The sequence below is a fragment of the Ambystoma mexicanum genome, chromosome 2p (genome assembly GCF_040938575.1).
Source record: "Ambystoma mexicanum isolate Mex_15411 chromosome 2p, UKY_AmexF1_1, whole genome shotgun sequence".
NCBI lineage: Eukaryota > Metazoa > Chordata > Amphibia > Caudata > Ambystomatidae > Ambystoma > Ambystoma mexicanum.
The window spans coordinates 301233089-301259368 of NC_090923.1; the positions used below are offsets into that span (position 1 = coordinate 301233089).

General features: G+C 46.3%; 1 protein-coding gene across 2 annotated transcripts in view; it reads right to left on the bottom strand.

The window, feature by feature from the left end:
• The window catches only part of FAM120A (family with sequence similarity 120 member A), a 1536407-nt gene that overhangs the window by 1164545 nt on the left and 345582 nt on the right, over window positions 1–26280 (bottom strand). The gene's annotated exons all lie outside the window — the stretch shown is intronic.

Below are 26280 nucleotides of genomic sequence, written 5' to 3' on the forward strand. Positions count from 1 at the left end.
TTGTGCACTATCTTGTTGAGAAGGGGAGTCGGAGGGGAGGGGGGGTGGTGTGCTTCGGGGGGAGGGGAAGCGTAAACAAATTTCCCGGACCATGGTATCGATAGACCGTTCCCCTTGGATTGGTTCTGGGGGTACCTGGAGGCGTAATCTTGGCATTGGGAGTTCTCCAGAGTTGCGAACAGATCTATTTCTGGGAATCCCCATTGTGTGAAGACGTCGAAGACTGTCTTCGTTTAACCGCCATTCGTACTCTGAGGGCAGAGGGAAGTCTCTGCTGAGTTCATCTGCTAGCAGATCGAGTTCCCCCGGTACATGTAGAAACATGTTGTGTTTGAGAGCCCACTTCCAGATGTTCTGGGACAGCTTGGACAGTCCTGGAGAGTGAGTGCCCCCTTGCTTGTTGAGGTAGTACATGGCTGTGGTGCTGTCCGTGAGGACCATCACTGTCTTCGCTTGCAGGTGTGCCTGGAAGGCTTTCAGTGCCTTGAACACAGCTAGTAGCTGCAGTAAGTTTATGTGCTTGGATGCTACGCTTGGTGTCCAAACTCCGTGAGCAGTCTGATGGGATAGGTGAGCCCCCCATCCTGTGAGGGATGCGTCTGTGGTTAGAGTGGCTTCCACTGCGGGGTGGCAAATGGTTTCCCTATTACCAGGTTTTCCTTCGACCACCACCGTAGCGAGAGAACCAAGGCCTGCGAGACCACCACTAGATCGTCCCATTGTCCGCTGGCCTGACACCACTGGCTGTTGAGCCACTCTTGCATTGGGCGCATGCGCAGGCGCGCGTGAGGTACCAAATAAATACATGACGCCATCATTCCTAGTAAGCGCATTGCTTTGCGTACCGTCACCTCTCGACCGGCCACATATTGAGGGATTTGAAACAGCATGTTTTGGACCCTCTCGTTGGAGGGGAAGACGAGGCTGTCCTTTGTTCGAATTAGAGCCCCTAGGAATTGTTTGATCTGGCTGGGGTCTAAACTGGACTTCTTCTCGTTGATGGAGAAGCCCAGTTGAAACAAAAGGTCTACAGTCTTTTGGGTATTTGAGAAGCATGTTTCATAAGAATCCCCTGTTATGAGCCAATCGTCGAGGTAAGGGTATACTGGGATGGACAACCTGCGCAGGTGGGCCGCTGCCACTGCCAGTACCTTCGTGAATACTCTCGGTGCTGATGCTATGCCAAAGGGTAGCACTCTGAACTGGTAGTGTTTGCCCTCTATCATGAACCTGAGGTATTTCCTGTGCGCTGGCAACATTAAAATATGAAAGTATGCATCTTTCATGTCCAGTGTTGTCATGTAATCTCCCTGTGAAAGCAGGGGGATTACCTCCTGTAGAGTCACCATACGAAACTTTTGAGGTTAGACCAATTTGTTCGCTGGGCACAGATCTAGTACAGGGCGCATGGTTAAGTCCTTTTTGGGTACAAGGAAGTACACTGAATAAATACCTTCCGTTACCTGTGATAGAGGCACAACCTCTATAGCTCCTTTTTCTAGTAGTTGGTCCATTTCTTGAAGAAGGATGGCGAGGTGTTCTGGCGACATGCGTCGTCCCCTTGGGGATCTGTACGTAGGGGAACTGTTGAATTCTATATAATAACCGCGGGCTATGGTTGATAGTACCCAGCGGTCTGATGTTATACCCTCCCATGCTGGAAGAAAGGATGTTAACCGGCCCCCGACCGGCGATGCATGGGAGGGGACCCGAATCTTTGAGTCATTTGGTGTTGGTGGCTTGGGAACCTCTAGGGGTGGGACCCCAACCTCTTCCCTTGCCACGACGTTGTCATCTTTGGTTGTATTGTCCACTGGTGCCTTGGTTAGAGGACCAATTACCTGCAGAGTATTGCTGCTGCTGTTGTTGCTGCTGGCGACCACGTTTGTTGGGAGGCCCTGAAATTTGGTCTAGGGTTTTGATGGTGTCAAATTCCTTCTTTGCGGTCTCTAGTGCCTCATCCACCGCCTTACCAAAGAGGTTTGCATCTTCTACTTCTATAGGTTTGTTAATTAGAGATGGTTGTGTTTCAGGTTTAAAGCCTGAATTACGTAGCCATACATGGCGTTTGAGGAGGATTCCTTGGACTAGGGAACGGCCAGCCGTTTCTGCAGCATCCAGAGTATTTTTAATGATGCTTTGGTTGACTAAGGTCCCTTCAGTCACCGTGGCTAGAAGCCGAGTAAGTAGGGGTTCCGGTACCTCGTCAATGTCCTTACGTAGTTTGCTCCATTGTGCATCTATGTAACTTGCCAGCAGAGAGTTGTTGTTGGCAATTCTTGCGGAAAAGGCAGCTGAGGCTGTAATCCTCTTTCGTAGAGCATACCATTTTTTACCCTCTTTATCTGGTGGTGCCTCGCTAGTTGACAGCGGGACCCCTGCTCTCTTCCTAGTATTTGTCACCACTAAGGAGTCGGGTACAGAGTGGCCCCTGATGTAGAACGGGTCCGATGGAGAAGGACTAAATCATTTTTCTATCCTCGGGTTGACCCCTCTGATCAATGCGGGAGTGGATAGTGAAGGAATAACTCATCTCTTTACTGAGACGAGAAGGGGAATGGTTTGGCTGACAGGTGGTTTCTCCTTAATGATCTTTTCTACAAAGTCGATGTCAGGAGAAGTTTCCCCGGTCTCGATCTCGAAATGCGCTGCTGCCTTGCGTCGTAGTGCATTAAAGGTAGGTTGATCGTCTATAGGTGACGTATTCCTAATAGGTGAGTCTTTGGGTGGGTTGATCGGTTTATGGCGTCAGGGTCTGAAAACGCTGATGGGGACTGCCAGGGCTGTGAAGCGCCTTCTTCTGGGTCTTCTCCGAAGCCCCCCCCCAATCACCCATATCCGGGTTGTCTTCAAAACCTTCCTCCTCTAGGTTTTGTCCCCCTTCATTGCCTAAGAATTCATCCTCCTCCTGAAAGTCGGGGTCCTCAAGAGTGAGGTCATAAATCTACATCCTCTTGGGGGATGAAACAGCCTAGGGTACTTGGCCCTGGGATCCTCCTGAGGTCCCTTTCTCGATCTCTTGGGTGTTGGAAGGTTCGGAGTCTCCATAAACCTCTCCATTTTGTCCATACAGAACTGGAGTCTCCCTAGGGTCTCGTGAGGTACCCCAGAGCGGTCGGGGGGGGGGGGGGGGGAGGAAGGGCCTTCTGTTAGAAAATGCTTCGACCTATCCCATAACGTCGAAGAAAGGTTCTCCTCGCCTTCAGAAAAGCCTTCTGGTAGGCTAGGAGTCCCTCTCGACGGAGGGGGCGGTTCCTGCCTTCCTTCTGACCTTTTCGGCGTCTCCCGGGCCTTATGAGCGCTGATCGACGTTTCTTTCGCCGTCCATCTCTGTCTATCGGTGGAAATAATCTGCGCCAGGCTCTCGACAACTAAACTGTCTGTCGAGGGTACCTCCGGCGTCGACGTTACAGGCGTCGCTTGATCTACGCCGATGGGCGCTCTCTGACGGTGCACGTCTGGTGGTTTAGTGATAGCGCCCTTATCTGGGGGTAGCCCAGTCGCTAGTCACTTTTGCGGTTGCGAGGGGGACTTAAGACTCTTGCGGTCTGAGGAGGCCGCTAGTAGGACCTGCGTCTCTGTTGGCGCTAATGCTCTCTTCGTCTTCGACGAGGAAGAGCCGTGGGTTGTGTGTTTATGGGAGTGTTTTCTGTGTGCGTCCTGGTTGCCGGGGTGTTCATCCCCATAAGCAGGGCGTGAGCCGAGCTTGTCGGGGCCGGGGACGGACGGCGAGGAGCGTGAACACTCCTTAGAGAGGTCTACAACTTCCGAAACGGACGTATGGTTGTCACATTCCTTGTCACTTTCAGCGGCGGCGGCTGGTGATGAATCAGACCTAGACATGGCGTAGGCTTCCCACCTTTTGACCCTGCGGTCTTTAAAGTCTTCGATTTAAGGAGCTGACAAGCCGCACAGCCGTTTTCCTTGTGGTCGAGGGGCAAGCAACGGTTACACCGTTTATGCTCGTCTTTCCAGGTAAACTTGCCTTTGCAATGCGGGAAAAACCTAAAGGGTGTCCTCTCCATAGCTGAGGAACCAATTGCATGTGACACCAACCCCGAAGGAAAGGGAGGGGAAAGGCATTCTCAAAGAGAAACAAATGTCCCACGGCCCCACTCTCCCTACTGTATTTGGCCGTCGAGGCCAGGCCACGTGTTCGGCGAACACCGAACAACCTCCTCCGTCGAAGGCACCACCGTCAGAGATCTTGATCGGCGGTGAACAGCTTCGCAGCTACGACGCCGAAGGAGAGATTTAAGTAATAATATAAGTAAGGAACGACCAAAGGTCGAATAAAGTTTTTGCAATGTCTCTCGAGGAGCTCTGCGTAAAGGCGACCAATATCTGGGCGGAAAAAAACAATCTGAGGGACCTCGACGCATGAGGGATTGTGGGTACACTGCAAGTCACTATAGCGATAGTGTTACAGACACGCCGTGTCGACGTCCCCTTTTCGACTACGAAAAACAAAATGCAATACTCCGCAGTGACCACTGGATGTTGGACTATGCACAGCATGTGATTCTAAGCAGATTAACAAACATCAGAAATATTTATATATAACTAATGTGCTAGTCAGTCATCTGTGGTCGCCCAAAAGGAAGATCCTTCCACTGTACAAAAACTACCCTATACTGACCATACCACTATATAGAACATAAAGCACAAGAGAATGACTCCCTTCTCCTGTGAATTGGTTCTTCAGCACATTCAGTTCAGTATTGAATCTTTAAGTAGTTCTTAGTAACTACTCTAATCAGGTTCCATAATTCAGATACTGTATTGGTATAGGTTTCATTTGTCCTTTCTCGGGGGATTCCTTTTCTCCTTTTAAAATTTCGCTTGTTTTGACCCTTGGTTCTTTATACTTTTCTTACTACTCAGTTTCAAAGGTTTCGTTTTATTCAAAGTCCTTTCGTTTACTTGGTTCTTTATATTCCAAAAACAACTCAACCCCTTGGTTTACTCTCAACACTGTCTTTATCGGGATGCTCAAAAAAGTATTTCCAGTCGTCACTTATTCTTAATACTTGGTCTTGTGATTAATCTGATGTCATCATCATTTATTTCCCTCTCCCTGTGCGGCCTGGGGATGGCAGCTGCTACCTGACCATGTGGGTGGCTATTTGAGGGAGAACCACACTAGTGAGCTGACCCTCAGGGGATGACATCATTGCGAAAAGTCACATTCCCTTTTAGGGATATTCCATCCACTCCTCATGCCTTAATGGCATATTGCACCAAAATCCCTCAACCATGTACCAGATCTAATTTAAGGAATCCCCCAACATTGTACAAAGAATATATCCCCACTGAGACAAGGAAGCAACAGGGAGCAGCAATGATCACCCCCAAAAGGTTCCCATACCCGTTTCCTCAACATCACATAAGGAACAACGTGATAACAGTGATGAGGAAGAGGGATAGAACAATGAAGATCACCAAGACCAGTAAAGCCACACAGCGGTCGGGTCTTTCGTAACTATTCAATAATGCTGGGAAAGTTTAAAACCAGCGCAGCTGATGGCAAGCAGAGAGCTGCAGACACATGGCGACCTGCACGGACACTGACCAGTACACTGAGGGAGAGGACACGGAGAAACTGTCGAGGCTGGCCCAGACGGCAGAAGAGAAAACCGAAGTGCGGACAGCTCAACACCCAAGAGCGCAAAGCAGCAGGAATTGTATACAGACACGGTGAGGACGCAGTGGCTAACCGGACTCCAGCCGATCCAGGAACCCGAAGGGAACCGAAGCAGAGAAGCACGAGGGACACTACAAGTACCCAGTAAGCCCAGGTAAAACAGAAGGGCTATCGGGTTGCCTGAGTGTACGCTGCTTAATAGAAGCAACACAAGAGCAAAGTAAAATCTGTGAAGAAGCTAACATACCTGTAAACTATGGAACAAAGGGGTTGAAACCGCACCCTAAACGAGAAAGCAAAGTCATTGTGAAAGAAAGCCTAGTAAACGTGACACCGCTGAGGAAAGGGTCAGAGGCCGATTGTATGAAAGAGAAGCATTACTGAAACAAAGATTGTTAAAACAAGGGACAAGACGCCAAGAGTATGTACATGTTTCATCGATAATAGGAAAACTCATTGTATGAAAGCCCAGACAGAGTAATTGGCAAAGTTAACTTTATGTAACAAGTTGAAGAAAGTATTTCAAGGATGATCCATGCCCTTGAGATTGTAAAGTGTCATAAAACTAATTGAATCAAAGTCCTGGCAGGAGAGTATATCAGGCAAAGTCAAGAGTGTGTAACAGGTTACAGTAGGATAAGTACCTCAAGGAAGACCCATGTCCTTGAGATTGTGATAAGAGGGAAGACAGTAAAACGAGAATTCCTAGGAAGTCAAATGCCCTTAGGAGTCTAAAGTATTTGAAAAGTGAAGAGAAACCTGGGGAAAGGAGCCATTTTGCCAAGAACTGTGAATTCGCCAAAAATAGGGAGCTATCCTGTTGGTGTTCTAAAGAACTTGGTTGTTCTTGGTTTGAACCTTTTCTATTGTTAAGAAGAAACCATGGGAAGAGAGTAATTCCCTGGAACTGTGAATATTAACCACTTGGAACTTTCGATGGATTTACATCTTTGTGTTGAAGTCGAACTTGTGTGCACCTTGAAATTCAAAGACATTATCCTTTGCACTTTAGAGTTAGTTTTTAGAGTGTGAGGGCCAGAATAGTATTTCAGACACAGGACATATTTTTACTTTGGACATCTTGACAAAGGAGAGATCAAAGGTAGGTAAATACTGCCTAGATTAGGGATAGTGAGGCATTCGCCAACCCCTTATTTTGAATAAAAGTGTATAGCCAAAAACAAAGTCCTCTGTGTCTGTGTCCCATTCCTGGCTCCTCACATTCTCCACTGAGATGAGTGTGAGCACTCAAATAATGATATCCACGCTCTACACTTATTGATACTTGGCCTCCACTGAAACGAGCATGAGCACTCCAATAATGGTCTCTCTTCGCTTCACTTATTCTTGACACTTGATCATTATTGTGACGAGAACGAGCAATCCAGTTACGATTTTTACTTGTCTCACTTAGTCTTGATATTTGATTTGTATAGGAATGAGTGCGAGCATTTAAATAATGGATTAACTCTTCTTATTTATTCTTGATACTTTGTTTACAGGGACGAGTATGGGTATTCAAATAATGATTTTCACTCATCTCCCTTATTCTTGATAATCGAGGTCTACAGGTGCGAGTACGAGCTTCCCAGTTAGGACTCTCCTCCTCCTTCCACACTCTCGATATCAGATTGGTACTGGAACGAGAATCGATGTTCTAATTATCGTTATTCAGAGTTCCCCTCCCAGTTCTCCTGCTTTCCCAGTTGCATCTGTTCCTCAGAGATAACGTCACTGGATCCTATGCACATTGGGGATCCTCTGGATCAATTGTCAGGTCGGTTCTCTGATCCCTGTGGTTTCTCACACGGGTTCAGTCTTGTTTCCTTTGGCAAAACTGTCTCAGCACAATATGTGGAGTACCTAGTCCACCACAGCTTGTTCGTGGTCATGTCATCATATATTCCTCTTTCCGGAAGGGATGCTTATGCCCCCTCCCCTCATTACTCTCTTGTTCTCTCTCTGACTCCAGGCATACACTGCTGTGTCTGGCCTTTCGCTCAGTCTTAGATGCTGCATGCCCAAGCTTCCTTCAGTGCGTCTTTGCAAGTCTGTTTGAAACTCGCATGCCGTCTCTGTAGGTCTCCGCCTCCTCTCTATTACGCTATTGTGGGTCTTCCCCAGCAGAGCGTGGAAGTTGCCCATTTCGGTCTTAATCAGGATTAGGTTTACACTGTTTTTCTTTGTCTCAGTACATTTCAAGTTTCCATTCAGAGGTAGCAATACAGTACTTGGTTGACGATAAACTACATGGTTTTTCCTCCTGTTCTTCATAGTTGGTCTTCCAATGGGGCAGAGGGGGGTGTGGCTTACAGAGTTCTTCCACCAGAACGGGGGTCCTTAACCCCAGAGGGAAGAGTCTCTCCCGGTGAGGTCCCGCTTGCCTCTACACCGAGAGAGGGTATAGCAGAGCAGTCTCACCTCCCTAGCCTCACAGGGAAAGGCTGCCCCCTGGGGAAAAGTGACGGAATCCTGCGATTCGTCACAATATTTTTATTCAACTTCTGCTGTCTGTCTTCTTTAAATTTGATCTGAAGTATCATTCATATGCATTTTCACACCAAGATCGATTTTAAAATCTTCCAAGGATAGTTCAGATAGCTCTTGTCTGAATAAAGTTAGAGACTATATTGCCAACAAAGGGATCCAAAACACCTCTTCTAAAACAGAAGTTGTACTGTTAGGACCAAAACAACAAATTAATAATCCAACCCTTGTAACTTCGAGTTGGGCAATCACACTAAAATGTAAAAAAGTAAGGCTGCATTTGGCGATCTGACTTGAGCTGCAATAAGAATGTCACTGATATAGACTTTGCTTTCTTCATCTAGTGTTCCCTTTAATTTCAAAAGGTGATCAATCAGTCATTGTGGGGGGACCAAGTCAACTCTATACTGGACTAAGCTAATGCTCTTCTGGCAGAGATTCCTGAACACCAACTGTCTTGCTTGCAATTAGCACAGAAGGCTGCAGTTTCTGCTGATTTTTGAAGTTTGTAAACTCGCCTCTGCTTCGTCCTTCACACATTCCTCATATTGAATCCGAGTCCGCCAGCGAATGCAGTTAAGTTGATTTGACTAGTTTCATCATGTCTCCATAGACTTTCCTCCCTCTATGTGTTTGAGAATATGCTCCAGGTGTAAACTTAGATGGGAAAGGCAGTTCTCTGTCCTTGGTCCCCGCCTATGAAAATCATTCCATCTTTGCCCAATTTTAGGAAAGCCTGAAAAACACCTTCCTTCCCTGCCTCTTCTTTAGTCTGTTCATACAGCATTCCATCTACTCCAGACACACTTCATTCTGCTCAGTCTTCGTGTGTTACAAATTACTGAAATGAAATCAAGATATCACAGGTAATGCATTCAGAATGAAAACCAGTGATTTCTAATGCTAAAAGCAATATAAACCTAGCTCAGCTGTCCAGGAAAGTTTAGGGCACGGAGGGGGGCTAGGGAAATATGCCAGCTCCCCCTAACAGATAAACATTAGTCTAGGGTTCGAAATTGAGGTGAGCGGGGAGTTATTTAGCTCCTGCTTCTAGCATAGTAAAGCCTGGTCAACTTGAAACAACCAACAGCTCAGAAGAGCTACTTCTGGATTGTAGGGCTAACTGGTGCCTTCCAAACATTTAAATGTGACATTAACTTTGAGTATTTGCGAATGTTAATAAAGAAGAATTAGAACACGTCCATTACGCATTTTAAAACAATAGTTCACACAAAATGGACAAACAGTAAAAGGAGCATGTCTGGTAGCTCCTGGTTTTCCTGCGGTAGCTTCCGACTACAGGGTGATGCCAGACTCCCAGGTGCTGGTTTTAGCTCCTGCTCATCAAATCTCAATTACATACCCTGCAGTCACTGGAGAGCTTTTTTTCAAGCCCTAAAGTTTCTCCCATAGAAAATAATGGTATCAACTCAATACGTCTCCCATGGTTATAGGTGAAAGGTAGGTAAAGTGTACTTACAGCGTATAGGTGAGGGAGAAGCAGTGACCATTCACCTGGGTGGTCCCATGGGTCACAACAGAAGAGTTCCAGACCATAGTGCAGAACCAGAGATCCAGTTAAACGCTTGAGTTGGACCGGTGCCCGGTCTGCATGGCAACACTCAAGACCGGCTGTACCCAAACCAAGATGGCAGAATCTTGCAGCAAGTGCAATCTCACCGGATGGAACCAGCGTGCATCCTTACACAACCACACCAAGATGTCGGTAGGATGCTTCATTACATTAAAAAGGGACTCTGAGTAATCTGATGTGTCACAACCATCTCACAGTTACATTTGGGGTTTATCCCTTTTGTGTACCCTACATGCTGTTCCCATGTTCTGCAACGCAGTTTCCTTTGCAGTCTCCTCCTTTGTACACTTGTCATTGAATGTCCTTTTCAGTGGATCTGCAAAGTTCGCCACCTTCGCCAGTGTGCTCTGAATCATCCTGTCCAGGATCATCTTCTCCAGCAACACTCCTTTGCCTTCAATAACAGCCAGCTCAGCCAGCTTTGCTCAGAGACTCTGTCTTTGTCAGAGGGTTTTTCCTCTTTGGGTCTGAGCCCTGCAAGTCACCACTACATCTATGCTCTACAATTGGAGGGTGAGGTAGCTGCCAGAGGGGACCGGCCTTACCTCTTTCCAGACAAAGCTCATGAATTCCCTTAGGTAAGGAGAGTTGCTGATTGAGAGTAACATACTGCAACCTCTTTCCTCTGGACCAGTTACAATCATAATGCAATTGTGGTCTAGGGTTTGAAGAATAAACTACAATAGGAGGCTCAGCACAATTATCACCGTCCAAGGAACCAGGCACACCTACTCATGGAGACTGCAGTGGAAGTAGTCCAGGAAATGTGGTTGCAGTGACAGGGTGCTTAAAAAACAGAAGATGAGTTAGCTGAGAGGCAGGATGGCTGCCTTTCTAGTGGGCTCCATGCAGATCATTACTACAGGAGCTTTGCTTTAGATTTCAGCTACGAAAACTTTTTCCGTTGATAGCCCCGGAGAGCAGAGGCACCATTGATGCTTCAAACTGTGCATTTTGGATCGATGGGGGAAGTCCAGGGATGTACTTCATGATTGATCTGTACGCTACCCCAAAGATGAAGGGGATTTCTTAAAATGGCGTCCCTCATCTCTGCAATCATGAAGCCGGCCTACATCTGAGAAGGGGAGAGTGCTAGAGATCGAAGAGGTCACCGGCATAGAGCAGAAGCAAGGTAGTGTGGCAGAAGAGCTAGTGGGGTGCCACAGTTGTAAACTGGGCTCCGGGTAGAACATGGAGTGGAAGAGCAATCGCAAAAAAGGCGGGTGGGGCAGCGACAACAAGGAGAAAATCTGGTCAGGAGCACTGCATTTGAGCTCAGGAAGCCTGTTGGCTTCACTGTTTGCTCTGAACTCCTGGACCTTGTACCTTCAATTAGAGATACCCAGACTTAACCGAGGGCAGACTTTGTGGTTGTCAACTTTCTAGGAACGCTACAGGAGAAGTCAGGGCCCCCCCAAGTAGAATTGATTGTATGTATTTATTTATCTATTTGTAGTGTGCCGAAGCCCACAGGCATCAGGGCGCAACATTGAGACAGTGTACAAATATAAATGTTAACGGGACAAAATAGCCTCAAGGAAAGCTTAAGTCCTCCTAAAGGCCACCCCATTACTTAAAAAAGGAAGGCCTGCAATGCCTTACAGGAAAGATCTGCTCAATCTTAGAGCGTCTGAAGCTCATCTGTCCCAAGGTTTCCGAAAGCAAGGCTGTGCCTGGTACATACTGAGAAATTAGTACTTTCAGATAGGATGGGGCTGTCCCATAGAGCCATCAATGGACGATGGTATTAGATTTGAGGGCAATACGCTCCTTCACCGCCAGCCAGTGTAAATCTTCTGTCGGACGAGATATTTTCACCCCTTGGTTTCTTCTTTATGATTCTTACTGCCTTGTTCTGTATTGGCTGGCATCAGCAGTGAGTTGTCATAGTCCAGCCTAGAGACAAAAGTTGCTCGGGCAATGGCGCACTTCTTTTTTTTTTTTAACAAAGGTCCTAATATGACTGAGCAGGCGGAGATAAGATTTGCAGCTCTTATTCATTTGCTTCTGCGCCAAGTAAGCACCCTAGTGTGATGCCAAGTGCGTTTACCTTATCCTGAGCTAGAATAGCACAGTTCTTGATGCAAAGGCTTTTGTAGTCTGGGCTTAGTTTAGCGAGGGCCTGCCAAGAGGCAAAGATGAGCATTTCAGATTTACCACCATTTAGGCACATCCAGGACTCCACAATGTCATAGGCTGCACAGAGATTGTTGGAGTCCTGCTTATAGTCGCCACTCAACTCTAATACCAGTATCATCGGCGTAATTTGCGAAGAAAATGCTGGTGTCCTCGAGGAGACAACAGAGTGGCCTGAGATATAAGTTAAAGAGCACATGCGACAAACTGGACCCATGCAGCACTTCACATTTAATACGCACGAAAGGCGAAAAAGCACCGTCCCCAGTGAATTTGGACCTTAGATTAGTTAGAAATGATTGACTACATTTTACTGCACCTCTGTAGCCATTACCTGTGTTTTCCAATGATCATAATAGCCGGTCTTGGTCAAGCAGATTGAAGGCAGCAGATAGCTCGATTAAGACCAAGATACCCGCATTACCCCTATTAATGTTACGCACAATATGGGTCTGAAGGTCGATAAGTGCCGTCTCAGTACTGTGTGCAGGCCTTAAACCAGATAGTTGTTTGTGTAGAATGATGTTGGCTTCCACAAAGCTCTGAATGGCACACTTATCCAAGATTTTCAGTAAGAAATTACAATTGGCCTTAAATTACTTGGGTCTTCAGGATCTATGCCATGTTTCTTAATTAACAGGGATACAGTGGTTGCCTTAATGGATTCCGGGACACGATTGTCTCCAAAAGAGGAGTTTACCATACGAGTAAGGAGAGGAACAAATAACTCCTGATGTTCCAATATTATCCTCAGTGGCAGGATGTTCTCAGCACAGGAACACATTTTCATGTCTGTCGTAATTGGTGCAAAAGAGAAGCCAGCGGTGTCATGTGGCTCAGGTTTCTCAGTCGTTGAATTTGACGTCGAAAGGAATTGGGCTTGTAGGTCTCGGGTTTCCCTCGCCTTCGAGATTTTCTCTCTTGCACATTTATGCAGTCTGCAGGTGTAAGTTGGGCCAGAATAGACGAAGTCTTGGGCTTTTCTAAAGATCTAAGGATCTCAAAGAACTTGCCGGTGGAATCTGATGCTTGATCATTGTCGATTTTTTTAGTTTCTGCTATGTTCAATTTGTACAGTTTTTCTTCGGCCTTCCATTTGCGCTTATTCTCAGGTGAAGGGTGCTTTAACCACTGGTCTCCCAGTTTCATTGTTTCTTTCTTTTGGGCTTTAAGTGAGGGAGAGAACCATTTCTGTTGTCTAGGATATCCCCTAACCAATTTCGACCAGACAGGGGCTATTCTGTTGACCATTTCCTGAAACCTAGAGGTGAAAGTAGTCGCCAGGGTTTCACATGTCTCCCAGTCGGTAGTCTGGGCCATAAGGGAATTCACATAGGTGGCAATATCTGATGGAAGGTCTTTGCTAAAATTCCTAGTTAGGACCTTTTGAAGGCTATTCTGGGCTTTGGGAACAGGGCTTTGTAGCAAGATATGGAAATCTACATGATTGTGGTCCGGCCATATACAAGGGATGGTGCCATCAAGTGTGGCGTCCAGATTACGAGACACCACCCAGTCTAACATGTATTCGAGGTGGTTGGCTCATTACAAACGTTATAGTTAAGGTTGAGTGATCTTTCCAGCTCCAAGGTCTCTTTATCAGCAGAGTTACTCTTCCACCGGTTTAGGTCCCCTAAGAACAGGGTAGCGGTGTTGGGTCCACTGAAGCTACTTAGCAACTGGACTATCTCTTCGTTGAAATTTGTCATCACTGATGAAAGTCAGTAGATCAAAATGAAGTGATTGTTCACTGTTATTAGTGGGTGTTAATTTGATATGCAATATCTCACAACCGTGGGAGCTGCAGGGGGATTGAAAAAGGTTATACTTCGTTTTGGCGATAACGGCCACTCTGTCGCGCCCCCTGTTCAGCTGTTTTTACAAAAGACAGAGTACCCCTCTGGGACAGCCATCTCGATTATAGGGCCACCGGAGTCTGGTAGCCAAGTTTCGGTAAGGCATAGTAGGTATATGTTTCTGCCTGCAATTAGGTCGTATGTGGTACGGGCATGATTGTTCTAGGCCTAGTATTTAATAGGCTCATTTTAATTCCCTCAGGGGTCCCTATAACAGTAGAGACGTTGTATCCTGCCTCCGTCTGAGCTTTAGCTATAGGTGGCATATTGCCTTCCCTGGTATCGTCCTTGGGGACTTTATCTGGCCTGTGTTAAAGGAATACAGAGAGGCTGGGGGATACAGAGAAATGAAGCCAGCTCTTGGCTTGAAATACTGGATTCAGTATGTCCCAGTGACACTACCGGGTGTACCCCGGAAGGAGCCTGGCTAGAGTTAGTGCCATTTGCTCCCGTAGTAGGTGGCTAACTTCAATCACATACTCTGGTTGGACTATCGGCATAGCTGTATGCACGGTTGTTGTAGGGTTTCGACAAAACCGGGTGCTACTATCATCCAGTTTTGCCTGTACACATTGTTAACTATAGCCTCGTGGCGAACATGCTGTAGCTCTAACAAGAGATTAAGTTCCTCAAGGTAACCCATAACGTGCTGAGCAGTATGTAGGGTGTTAAGCAGGCGCAGTAGCACTGAGCATGTCCGGAAACAAAGGAAAAAGAGCGAGCCTGGGGCGAGAGATCGGACTAGGAGAGTACGAGCGTCACAGCGAGGACCGGCGACGAATGCTTGGTACTGGTGCCAGCGAGGACCGGCAAAGAAATGCTTGGTACTGGTGCGCCGGGGCTAGTGCACCTGGGGTTCCAATTTAAGTGCTAGGGTTGATGGGAGACGTAGTTTCCCCACTCTATAGCGCGTTTCTGGGCAATGTAGTTTTCGGAGTTCCAAGACTTTCATACTTTGACAGAAATGTAAGAAAGAAAAAAAACACTTGCACATGTAGATTTTCAAATTTGGGTCATAAGTTTCAGGTGAAATGCGCAGAAACAGGCACATGTGTAATATTCAAAGCTGACAAAGACTTCTAAAACAGTATACCCAAACCGGCACTCCTACTAAATTTAGGTCCACGAGGCACAGACTACAAGAAGACTGTTTCAAATCAAGATGAAAGTCTAGTTATCACACGCACGGTTAACACTAGCAAGTTCTGACGCTGGGCTTAAAGGCTATGAGTGCTGAAGAGAGCATTCGGGAGACTCGCCCATATTTAAGAGGCAGCAAAGGGCTATTCTTGCCTCTCTGAAGTCTTAAGTGGGAAGCTTGAGTGTATCCCGTGAGCTACCTGTCCTGAAGGGGTCTTGGAGAACAACATCTTGGTGAAGGAGATCTGCAATATGTCATCTCGCTATTTTATGTGGAGGAAGCTCTGGAATCATGAAGAGGAAGATGTGCCACAATTTATGGAGGCTTTTGTACAATAGTCTTCTGACATTAAGTGGGCTACTTAATGACGGTAGGATGAAGTGCGTAAGAAGGTGTTTTGGATGGTACTGTAGGTTTTTGAGGGTTTGCAGGCTCTCTCAAAAGGTGTCTTATGGTCCCTTGTAGGACATTTCTGGTGGGCGTTCTTTAAGATGGTGGAAGGGTCTCAGCAAGGGGTTACTTGAGAGGCTGATCAGGGTGGCGTGGCCTAATCTACTGTTGACTGGGGATGGCGGGTTTTGACCTTTGTTTGTGAAACTGGTGCATCTTTACATGTAAGTGGTGTATCTTTACATGTACCTGCATAATGATGTCAGTATTTTCTTTGCACTTCCTCGGTTCCCCCTCCCACTCCTCTCTCCCCACCTGCTGGTTATCTGGTTTGGGGTAGAATGAGGATTAATATTACACGGTTTTAAATAGATTGGCAGTGGTTAACTTTAAAAAAAAAAATTAAAAAAAGATTTTCAATTACTGCAGTGGATATGGTGATGTGATGTCATGTCAATTGTTGGTGAGCAAAGGTTTTCTTATTGAAGAGGTTGAACAATGTTTATTGTACTACCATACTGCATACTATTTAAAATAGAACTCCAGTTGGAAACTTTAGTAGTAGTGCCTGTGAACACAAAATAAAGTTGAAAAACATAGAAGCCGTACACACGTGTACAGGATCCACAAAGTCAGGGAAATATTATACAATCAATGGCAGTGAATAAAGCCTGCAGCTCGCTAACCCTACAGGTGAAGTTAACTGCCACCAAGAAAGCTAATTTCCAAGACACAAGTCTAATATCAGCTGATGCTGTAGGCTCAAAAGATTAGCGCACAGTGACGGAAAGGGCTACAATAAGATCCGGAAAAAAGGTGAGGAACTCAACCCAGCAGGTGAAATCTCAGAAGGGCATCTTAAATACAAGATTAGAAAGAGAAAAGCTGAGAGAACCCCTGCTTAGATGTGCAGAGATGGCTAATATGCGTGTTCTGTACTAGTGTAGCTAAATACATGAATTCACCAGGTAAGCAAAGGACATCATACTGTCCAGAAAAGTTTTCTGAGTGTCTAAGAACCTTCCCACCCCCAAAACAAAACCTTGTCCACTTGCTAGCATAGTGCGATCTAGTGGGTGCCTTTCTTATTGATTTGGTTTTGATTTGATTCATTTGTAATGCACACCAGGCAGAGTGAACTGCATTTAGGCGTAGATTCCCAGCAGCCTTGATTACAAACATTCCCCTGAGAGACTCCCAACCGAACAGACACAAACATTAAGTCCTCAAGTTCCAGGCAGCTTAAGTGAGAGACTGAGGTGTCAGTTGTGTGAAGCACCAGCGTGTGAAATATCCTCTGCCAGAGGAAAAACATAAGGTTCCACTGACAGATGGACAAGGTGAGTCAGATAAAGATTGTGTGCCATTTTGCTCTGGAGGGTTAACAGGAGGAAGAGCATAAAGAAATTGACTGGATCACTGGAAAAGAAAAAAAAAAACACATCGCCCAGTGCATCTGATCCCGCACTTCACCTGAAGGAAAAAAACCTTCTTGTCAGAGTGAGTGGCAAAGACCCAGTGAAAAGACCAAATGCAGAGTAAATTGTATGGTGTACAATACAATCTCGAGGTCTGAATCGGCCAATCATCCAGAGAAGGGTAAATGTGGAATGAATAGCACTATCTGGGTATTCCAGCTACCTAGAACGTGGTCTTTGCAAGGGGGTTATGAGGGCAGGAGGTGGGTCTCCCTGAGCCAATGCTGCAGAGACCACAGCTTGAGGCAATCTGTTCAGTGATGGGCACAATTGCCATTCCAGACAGACTAATTTTAGCATCTAAATACTTATTCATGGCCTTCTACTGCTGTGTGGCTTCCCCAATTGTCTTGGCCTCCTTGAGGACATCTGACTGTAGCAGTATACATTGATTGCCTGGTTTAGTCAACAACACCATTTCCACTTGTTCAATTCTGTTTCCACTGAGGAGGAAACTTATTTAGAAATCTAAAATGTTCATGACAGACTCAATCTTTTCACTACAAACCTTTAAAGATGAGGTAATTTCATCATCACCATCATCTTGATCACCACCATCCAAGCGCATACCATCTTCCGTGTCTTTGGACAGGGAACCAGGAGTCAACTGCACAATCAGAGGATGCAGAAAATTCCTTCCCGTGGTGGTGGGGCCAGATAGACCCACGTCTGTTTGGAATTGGAAATTCCAAGCCAGAATAACAGGAACCACTACTGCCCTCTGAGAGCATACTGGTATCTGTAAAGTGCAAAACATCCTTGCTTACTCAAGGAGGAATTCCATCGGATGGAATAAGTCCCCATTTCCCAAATCCAATTTCGCAAAAAACAACGTACCCAGCCTGGTCCTGGAACAAAAGCAGGCTGGGCTTTGCTCAAGGGAGCTAATGCTTTCAAGTTTTTCTTCGCCGTTTCTGCTTAGAGGCATCCCAATTTTTGCAAATCCTCAGCGGTTGTTTGCTGTTGTGCATGACTTCCTTATGTGAGGGAGGGTGTTGCACATTTTCTTTGTTCCTGAGGAGAGGACGCCGCTTAGATGGGGTTCCATATGAGCCCTGACTCATAAGAAATCTGTCACCCGGAAGGTCTCAAGATGCTGGGAACGTCTGAGGAGCCTACTGGACATGACAAGCACCAACAACCCCTTCTAAGTGGCACTGCGTGTCCTTAAGCCAGCCTCAATGGAGAACAGTCTTCAGCCTTGCAAAAAGGACACGAACCATGTCAGTCCAGATGAGTCCTGATGACAGGCTGCTCTCCTCGGCTCAGAGACCAGTGTAAGGCCGAAAGGACACCTTATGGCAAACCCTGGAAACACTATCTTTTCACTGCTGAAATCTTGGAAGTTCTCCTCCAGATCGATGGCACATGGGTAATGTGTTACACAGTCGCGGTGCCAGAGAAAAGACTTGCCATGACAATGCACCCAATGCATGTCAAATAAGAAGCAAAGGTTCCAGGAATCCACTTCAACTAGGCACTCCAAATTAAACATGTTATGATTGATTTACAAGGCTTTGCTTCCTGGTAAAAGAGTGAAGGGAATAGGAAAATATCATCTTCAGTGCTTGGTCATTCAGATCTGGTTTGGGGGGGGTGACACAAGTGTAAACAATGAATTTTGAGCATGGGCAGGAGGACATTCAGGTCTGGTAATTGAATGGGGGCGAGACGCAAGGAGAAGTGTAAACAAGTGGTTCTGAAGGGGGGATGCAAGTGCATGATCCGGTTATTACGATGGGGAGGCAGTGAGTGGGATTGATGAGCTCGGATAAAAAAGCGCAGCACGATGAAAACATGTCCAGAGGATGTGATGACAATCCTTAGGTATAGGCAAGTGACCAAGGACTACAGAGGGAGGGTAGTTGCCATCAGGAGAGGTGTGCAATGTCAGTGAGGAGAAAGGGGTCTGGTCCAGAAAAGTCCCGGCAGGTCTTAAAAAAAAAAAAAAGTGGGGCAGAGGGGAGATTGTTAGATGCACAAAAAGGCACCTGCCCAAAAAGCCCTTGCTCTCTCCACACATGGGTGAGAAGATCGTGCAACGAAGTATGTGCAAGAGAGGTCCCACGCATGCTGCATATATCAACTCACATTCGCGCATGATTTTTTAAATTCAGTTGTTGCTCTGCATCAAGCTCCTGCCATGTCCCCTACTCTGAGACGACATGCCATAATTATGGAATAAAGGTGGTGGGAGAAGCAGAACATATATAACTTACAGTACACAAAATAACATTTTCTGAAACATGAGTATTTTTCAGCTGATTGTTTTACAATATACAAAATATAAAAATGGCAGAGACATAAAACAGTACACAGAAAGTACTACACACCTATCCACATGAAGAATGAGTGGGGCAATTGCAGATGTATGCAAAACATTGGAGGGGGAACGTTACTACACACATAGCTACCGCATTTAAGTCTTCAGGAAAAAGCAGTTACAAATCAATACAGTTGTATTTGGAGATATATAAAATACTTTCTGCATGGTTCAAAATTGTGGGGAGTTGGGAGCCATTTAGGTCCTGCTTATATTCTAGACGAGCCTGGATAGCTTGACACCAACAGCTACCAGAAGCTACTTTTGGCTCCCCAGGCCAACTGTTGCTGAGTAGACACACCTATACGGACACGTATATATGACATTTAAAGCATGACGACATTTAAAGGATAAGGAGTCATACATTATGGACATGGTTATATGTTTTCATCTTACGTGGAACTTAGATGTGAGGATCGCTATGTACAGCTTCTCATTACGAAGTGGTAGCTCCTGGTAACTTGTTAATGCCGAATAACCAGGACCTGCTTTTAGCTCTTACATGTGCAATCTTAATTTCGACCCCTGTTTCTGAAGGATTGCGTATGGACTACCAAAGAGGAACAGAGCACACTAATCATGTAAAATCACTACGATCATCCAGTTCATTCTGAATGCATAGAACTCTTGTTGAATCTCTTGTGATAAAGCTAATAATCCCAAACAAAATGTATGTTTTCATGGTGTGGAACATAATAGCCTTCAAGAGCAACAGAAATAATGATTTAAAATTTTTTAAAATGTTCACAGTGATATGGACCACCTAATTGTGTCTTTACAAGGCCATCCATACTTTGTATTCGGCATCCTTTGACAGGGAAATGGATAAAAAAATTCAATATTCAACTTTATACAGTGACCTGTGGCACAAGGAAGGGCAAGCAAGCTAGGAATAAGTGGGAGATAGCTGCCAGGTAGGCGAAAATCCGTGATTACGAAAGATACTGCTCAATCAACTTCATTGTGCAAGGTGGTCCAGACAGGTTATGAAATAAAGAAGTGTTCAATGATCTGGAGCACAGGGGCATTGCTGGTAGCCAACTTGAGCGGTTACAGCTTGAGAGCTTTGCAGCTTGCCTGAGTTCCAGCCGAATGATCCTGACAAATCAATTGTCGAAGAACAGCAACAAAGAAATCTTGAAGTGCTGATCCATCTTGAGAGGAAAGTGTGCAACCTCAAACTAGACTTTGAAGCACTCTGGAACAAAGATGATGAGACTGATGCAATAAAGGGTGGTGGTTCAGATTTGTGGCTGAGGGCAAGCGCTAGTGCAACTAACAACCACTTAGAGGTGTTGTTCGCCCAGAGCACCGCAGAGGAATTCTGGTGTGCCCAGGGGAAGTCAAGCGTTGCCTGGAGTGCCCGCAGCTTTAACACCGTCAGCAGCCCACCAGGAGCCAAGAGCAGAGGAGCACCTTGGAGTGGCAACCTCACATGGTGAGCCGTCAAAATGGTACTGTGCGCCCATTTCTATTCACAGTGGTAGCAGCAGTTAAGTGGAGGAGACTGGAGTGTGGGCGACAACAACCCAATTGAAAGAGTTGAGGGCCTGTGTCTCAGTTGACTGTAGAACACATTGTCGGTGTTCGACTTTGTCCCAACCCCACTCTGTACCCTTGTTTAATGAACTCATTCTAGACTGTCCCTTTGTCCCTAAAAGATCTTTGGCTAGGGATGTGGGATTGGAGGAATTATATTAGCGCTATAGGGGTGCTCTGTACTGTTCAGACATGTACCGACTCATCAACCACATTTTCTCATCCAGACCTGTATGGATTGATTCACCCCCTTTAAACGGTCTGGAGTTCCTTGAAAGTAGAGATTTTCCAGGCAGAGACTAAAGTGGTGGGTACTCTTAATCCCATGCATAACTCAGCCATGGAGGTGAGGGGACGGTGTGTGTACACGTGCGTGTACACGTGTGTGCGTGTGTGTGTGTGTGTGTGTGTGTGTACATGCGTGTGAGTACGTGCATGTGCGTGCGTGTACACACTCCCCTGCCCTTTGTCTGCTAGAGTGCCAGACTGGAACCAGTTCCAACTGGGGGGCTGGATGTCCTGATTGGACAGCCACCTGCCCCTTTCTGTAAACTACTGGAAGAGGAGTGAATGTGAAATCCACATACACGGTGAGGTTCCTGAGATAGCAGGCAAGTCGACCACTAGAACAAAAGATCCAAAGCTAAAGACAACCAGAGACGCCTGCAGACCACTCCAGTAACTGAAGTAACCACTGCTGTCCTGAGCCCATTTTCTTATCAACAGAACCACTCAGTCTCTTTGGCTGGTGGGACCAACCAGCCCCAAGACAAACTACAAATCCAGCCATCTTCCGTGGTGCCATGACCTTCCAGGGCTGCAAACCGCAAATACCAGGAGACCTCTGACCCATTTGCAGTGCAACACCCTGGCGTGGACAAATCTGCCCAGAACTTTGGTGAGCTCCAGTTGGACCTCCAGAGGCACGAACCAACTCATCCAAGTCCCCTCACCAGAGTGCAGGACTGAAGAACCAAGGAAGATCGACCGGGCAAAACCATTCTTTGCTTGTATTTGTATTTTGTTTATTTATAACGCGCAAACCATCAAGCCCGGGGGCATCAGGGCGCAATTTGTACAAAGTTGCAGAAAAAAATACAGACAATAAAATTACATTACAAAATTTACAGTAACAGCATATTAAACCATCTTTCTAATTACATATATTACAAAGATTACAGAGCCACTAGGAATAAACAGAGGTTATACCCTAGGGAGTACAATAACAGTACAGCGGTAGCAGGCCAGAAATAGTATCAGAGGAAGCGGACCAAAGTATGTGAGGCAGACGCCAAGCATGTCTTATTGCTGATCAAAGAGCCAAGATTTGGTTTTGGTCTTAAAAGGTGTTGAAAGAATCTTCAGCTCCGATAGTGGCAGGGAGGGTGTTCCATAGTTGAGGCTAGGACAGGGAAGCTGGTGCCCCCCGCTTTTTGAAGCTTAAACCTTGGGATCGATAGACAATGAGTCTGGGCAGTTCTTAGTGGTCGGGCGATAAGAGTGGCGAGATAACCGACTAAAGAGATAGATCGGGGCTTTGTTGGCCAGGCATTTGTGCGTTAGGGCAAGTGTTTTTAAGGAGATTCTCTGTTTGACAGGTAACCACTTTAAGTTGGTTCTGGCTTCTGAAATGTGGTGGTTGCGAGGGATGTTCAAGGCCGCTCGAATGGCATTATTCTGGGTAGTTTGGAGTTTGCTTAAGTTCTCTTGGCTGGTACCTAAGTAAAGAGCACTGCAATAATCAATTTTTGCCATAATGAGGGTTCTAGCTAGTGACACACTGTTGGGGGTGGTAAGAAACGGTCTGCAGGCTGCAATAAGTTTGCACGTGTAAGGAGAGGCAGACCTAACTGCGTTTATTTGTCTGGATAAGGATAGGGTGGAGTCAAGGTAAAAGCCTAACGTTTTGGTGTCTTTTGAGACTTGTATGGTATTACCGTCTATGGTGAATGACCGATAGGACGGCTCCAGTTTGCTCAGGCGTTGTAAGGAGCTCCGTTTTATCGTCATTTAGACATAGCTGGTGTTGGGCCATCCAGGCTTGGATGACCAGATAGACGTCATTGATGGCCTTGGTGTCAGCTAGATAATCACCTGAGATGGGAATGAGTATCTGGGTGTCATCCGCATAGTTAGTGTAGGAGACACCCAGATAGTCAAGCACATCAAAGAGTGTTTTTGTAAAGATGTTGTAAAGTGTAGGTGACACGCAAGAACCCTGAGGTACGCCGCAGTGTATAGGGGAGGGGTCCGCGGCTGCGGATGGTGCAAAGACCCCCATGGATCTGTTGCTCAAAAAGGATTTGATCCATGCCGCAGCGGAGGAGGAGAAGTTGGCAGCAGAGTGGAGGTGCCGGCAAAGGATCTGGTGGTTGACCAAATCAAATGCGGCGGAGAGGTCGAGGAGTAATAGCATTGCTAATTTGCCCTTGTCCTTCAATACTTCGATCTGGGTTTTTAGGTCTATTAGAGCAGTTTCGGTCCCGTGTCTGGGCCGAAATGCGGATTGTCGTAGACCTAGCAGATTGTTGGATTCCAGGTAGTTTTGGATCTGAATGTAAGTAGCGCGGCCCAGTATCTTAAGCAAAAACTGTACTGTAGTGATCGGTCGGAAGTTGGTAGGTATACTTGGGTCAAGGGAAGGTTCTTTGAGTAATGGGATCACCCATGCGTCCTTAAGGTTGTCTGGGACAATACCTGTTTTAAAGGAGGAGTTGATGAAGGCCATAATGAATGGAGCTAGATCATGGGCAGAGTCCTTAATGATGGGAGCTGGGCAAGGGTCGCCTTGGCAGTTGGATGGTTTAATTCTCAGGATGATATTTTCTACCTCAGTAACAGTGAGCGGTGAGAAGGTGAAAGGTATGGTGTTAGCAGTGTCTAAAGGGGGGACCTAGCAGGGGAGAGTGAGCGGTTGTCAAGCTTCAGGCTGTCCTGCTGGTCTTTAATTTTGGATTGAAGCATGGAAATTATATTTAGTAAGGCTGTCTGAATGTTCGCACACCATTTACTATCTTTCGTGCATGTGTCAGGAGGGGAGACTGGGGTTTCGAGCTCTGCAGACCGGCGTGAGAGACCGAAGAAATCCAAGCTGAGGGTCCTTCCTCACGACTGCTGCTGCAACATCCCAATTTTTCACAGAAGCTCATGTCTACAGAGCCCTGGTCCTCTCTAGGCTGGACTACTGCAACAGCTTCTTTCTAAATCTGCCTGACGCTACTCATCGCACTCTACAACTGATCCAGAACAGGACTGAAATCTCTCCACTGGCTCCCTGTGGCTACAAGGATCAAGTTCAAGACCCTCTGCATCGTCCACAAAGCTTTCTGGGGCCAGGGACCACACTACATCCAACTTTCTCTGCCTAAGAATCTTCCTTCTCGAGCCCTCCGCTCATCTACCTCCAACTCGAGGGTTAGACACTTCTCCAGGCAGAGAGTGGGAGGTGGATGTCTTTCCTCTGCTGGGGTCTCCCTCTGAACAGCCTCCCTTCCCTGCCTCTCCAACTTGAGCAGGACAACCTAAGGTTCCGAAAGCCGCTCAAGGCATTCCTTTCAGCTCCCACTTTCTCTCTCCCTCTCCCTTGCTGATGCCCCGGTCTGCTGCGCATACTGGTTACCTGGCCACCCACTGAACTTAAGGGACCAGGCTCCTGCACGACCGGTTGCCCTTGCACTGCCTTTGGCCCTCCCATCCACTTAAGGGACTTTATCTGGAACCCTACAGTCCCCTGATAATCTGCACTTACGAGCCACCTCCCGGCTGCACTTACTATTTACTTTGCATTCTATCCCCCTCTACCCCCCTGGAACTTCTCCCCCTCCCTACCCCCGCCACACTTGCGCTTTCTGAATGACACAAGGCCTAGAAAGATTGTTGTTTTGTCCTCCCTCCATCCTCCCTTCCTTGTTGCACCTAGAAACACTTTGGTATAGGCGTGTTATAAATGACGTGTATCATGTATAGCATAAAGTTAGTTTATTATGAAAGGCTAGTTTATGTTAAAGGATGTTCTTTTGTTCTTGTTTCTTTAGTTTCTTACAGATTGAATGTTGAACATTGTCAGACATGGAAGAAAAGTGTGAGTATCTATATGTGGTGTTAATGTTTTTGTAAAAAAACACTTGCTTTTTAAAAAATTGTAATAAACTAAATGAAAAAAAAAAAAGATATTTAAACCTCGCACAATCATCACCGGAGTGGTCCACTGGGGCTCTGGTGGATCTGAAAATCAAAAGGGTAGGGTAAATTATTAGGACTGAGCTGGAAAAGCAAAAGAAAGCTGTGATGTGCAGTCGACTTCAGTTCGGTTTACACCGTTCGCTGAGTGTAGGTGTGATTATTCACTCGTCATGTGCTGCTGTGCGAGGCTATGTGTGGTTTGTTTCTTTGTTGCAGTGTAGTGAGGTGTGTGCGGTTTGTTGTACAATATAGGTATGGTTATGTTTTATGGTTGGCTAGTGGTGGCGCTGCATCGTACCTCCTCCGCTTTGGCCACCTGTGGTACGCGTCCCTGCCAGTGTTATGTATTGTGTTGTGCTGTGGGCTGGTGGGGGGGGGTACAGGTGGTTTCTCCCTCATATATTCTGTGCAGCTTTGCAGGGTTGTGGGTTGTATGCAGGGCTATTTAGTGGTGATGCCTCCTCCACCCACCACCGTGCTTAGACTAATGGATTTCTACACTGCTTTGGCCGACATCGCCTACCTGGGCCCCATGGTTTATCTGTTAAGCCATCTGTCTGTTGTTCAACCTAGGACGCTCCCGTCTCTTTAGTTAGCCTCCGGTAGGGCCATCTGTGGTATAGTCCTCTGTCTTGCGATGTGTGTTCATTCCGAGGGGTGAGGGTGTTGCTCATTTGTTTTCGTCCGGTTCAGAGTTGTAGAGCCAGGTTTTTAGGAATTCTCTGAATTTTAGATGGTCCTTCATGTTTTGTATTTCTCTCGAGAAGGAGTTCCACATTTTTGCGCATAGGCAAGAAAATGCTGATACACCAATTGTTTTTTTTGTGTGCGGTTTAGTTTCCAATTGGATGGCGTTTATGTATCTGAGCGTTCTGGTCTGTTGGGAAATGGCAATTTTCTTCTGTAGGAATGCTGCTCCTTGGCCGTGGATTGCTCTATGCGTTATGCATATTGTTTTGAATGTGATTCGCCAATGTAGCATCTTTAGTGCAGGAGTTGTGGTCCCTATGTTAGAGTTTGAGGAGAAGTCTGGCTGCTGCGATATGCATATGTTGCAGTTTCTTCAGTAGATATTCCGAGGTATAGGCTGCTGGCGTAGTTTATCCTGGACATGAGGGAGATGATGGCTGGTGTTTTGTGCGTAAAGGAGGGGAATGGTAGGATCTTTTTGATTGTGTGTTGGTGGAAGAAGCGTTTCTTGATTATTATGCAAGGTTTTTGGCGATTTCTGATGGCGTGGGTGCTGTTCCTAGTTTGGTGGGCCATGGGATGTATTGGTTGTGTTCATCAATTCTTGGAGTTATTTCAGATAGTCTAGCAGCGGTGTGTTCTCCCCGCGTGTACAACTTTGCTTTTGTATATGATTTTGGTGTCATCTATGTAGTTGTAGCAAATAAAGCCGTGCCTTTTGATGAGGTTAATTAGTGGAGTCAAGTAGATGTTGAAGAAGAGTGGGAATAGGGAGGATCCATGCGGTACTCCACAGGTGGTGTCCCAAAGTGTGGATTTG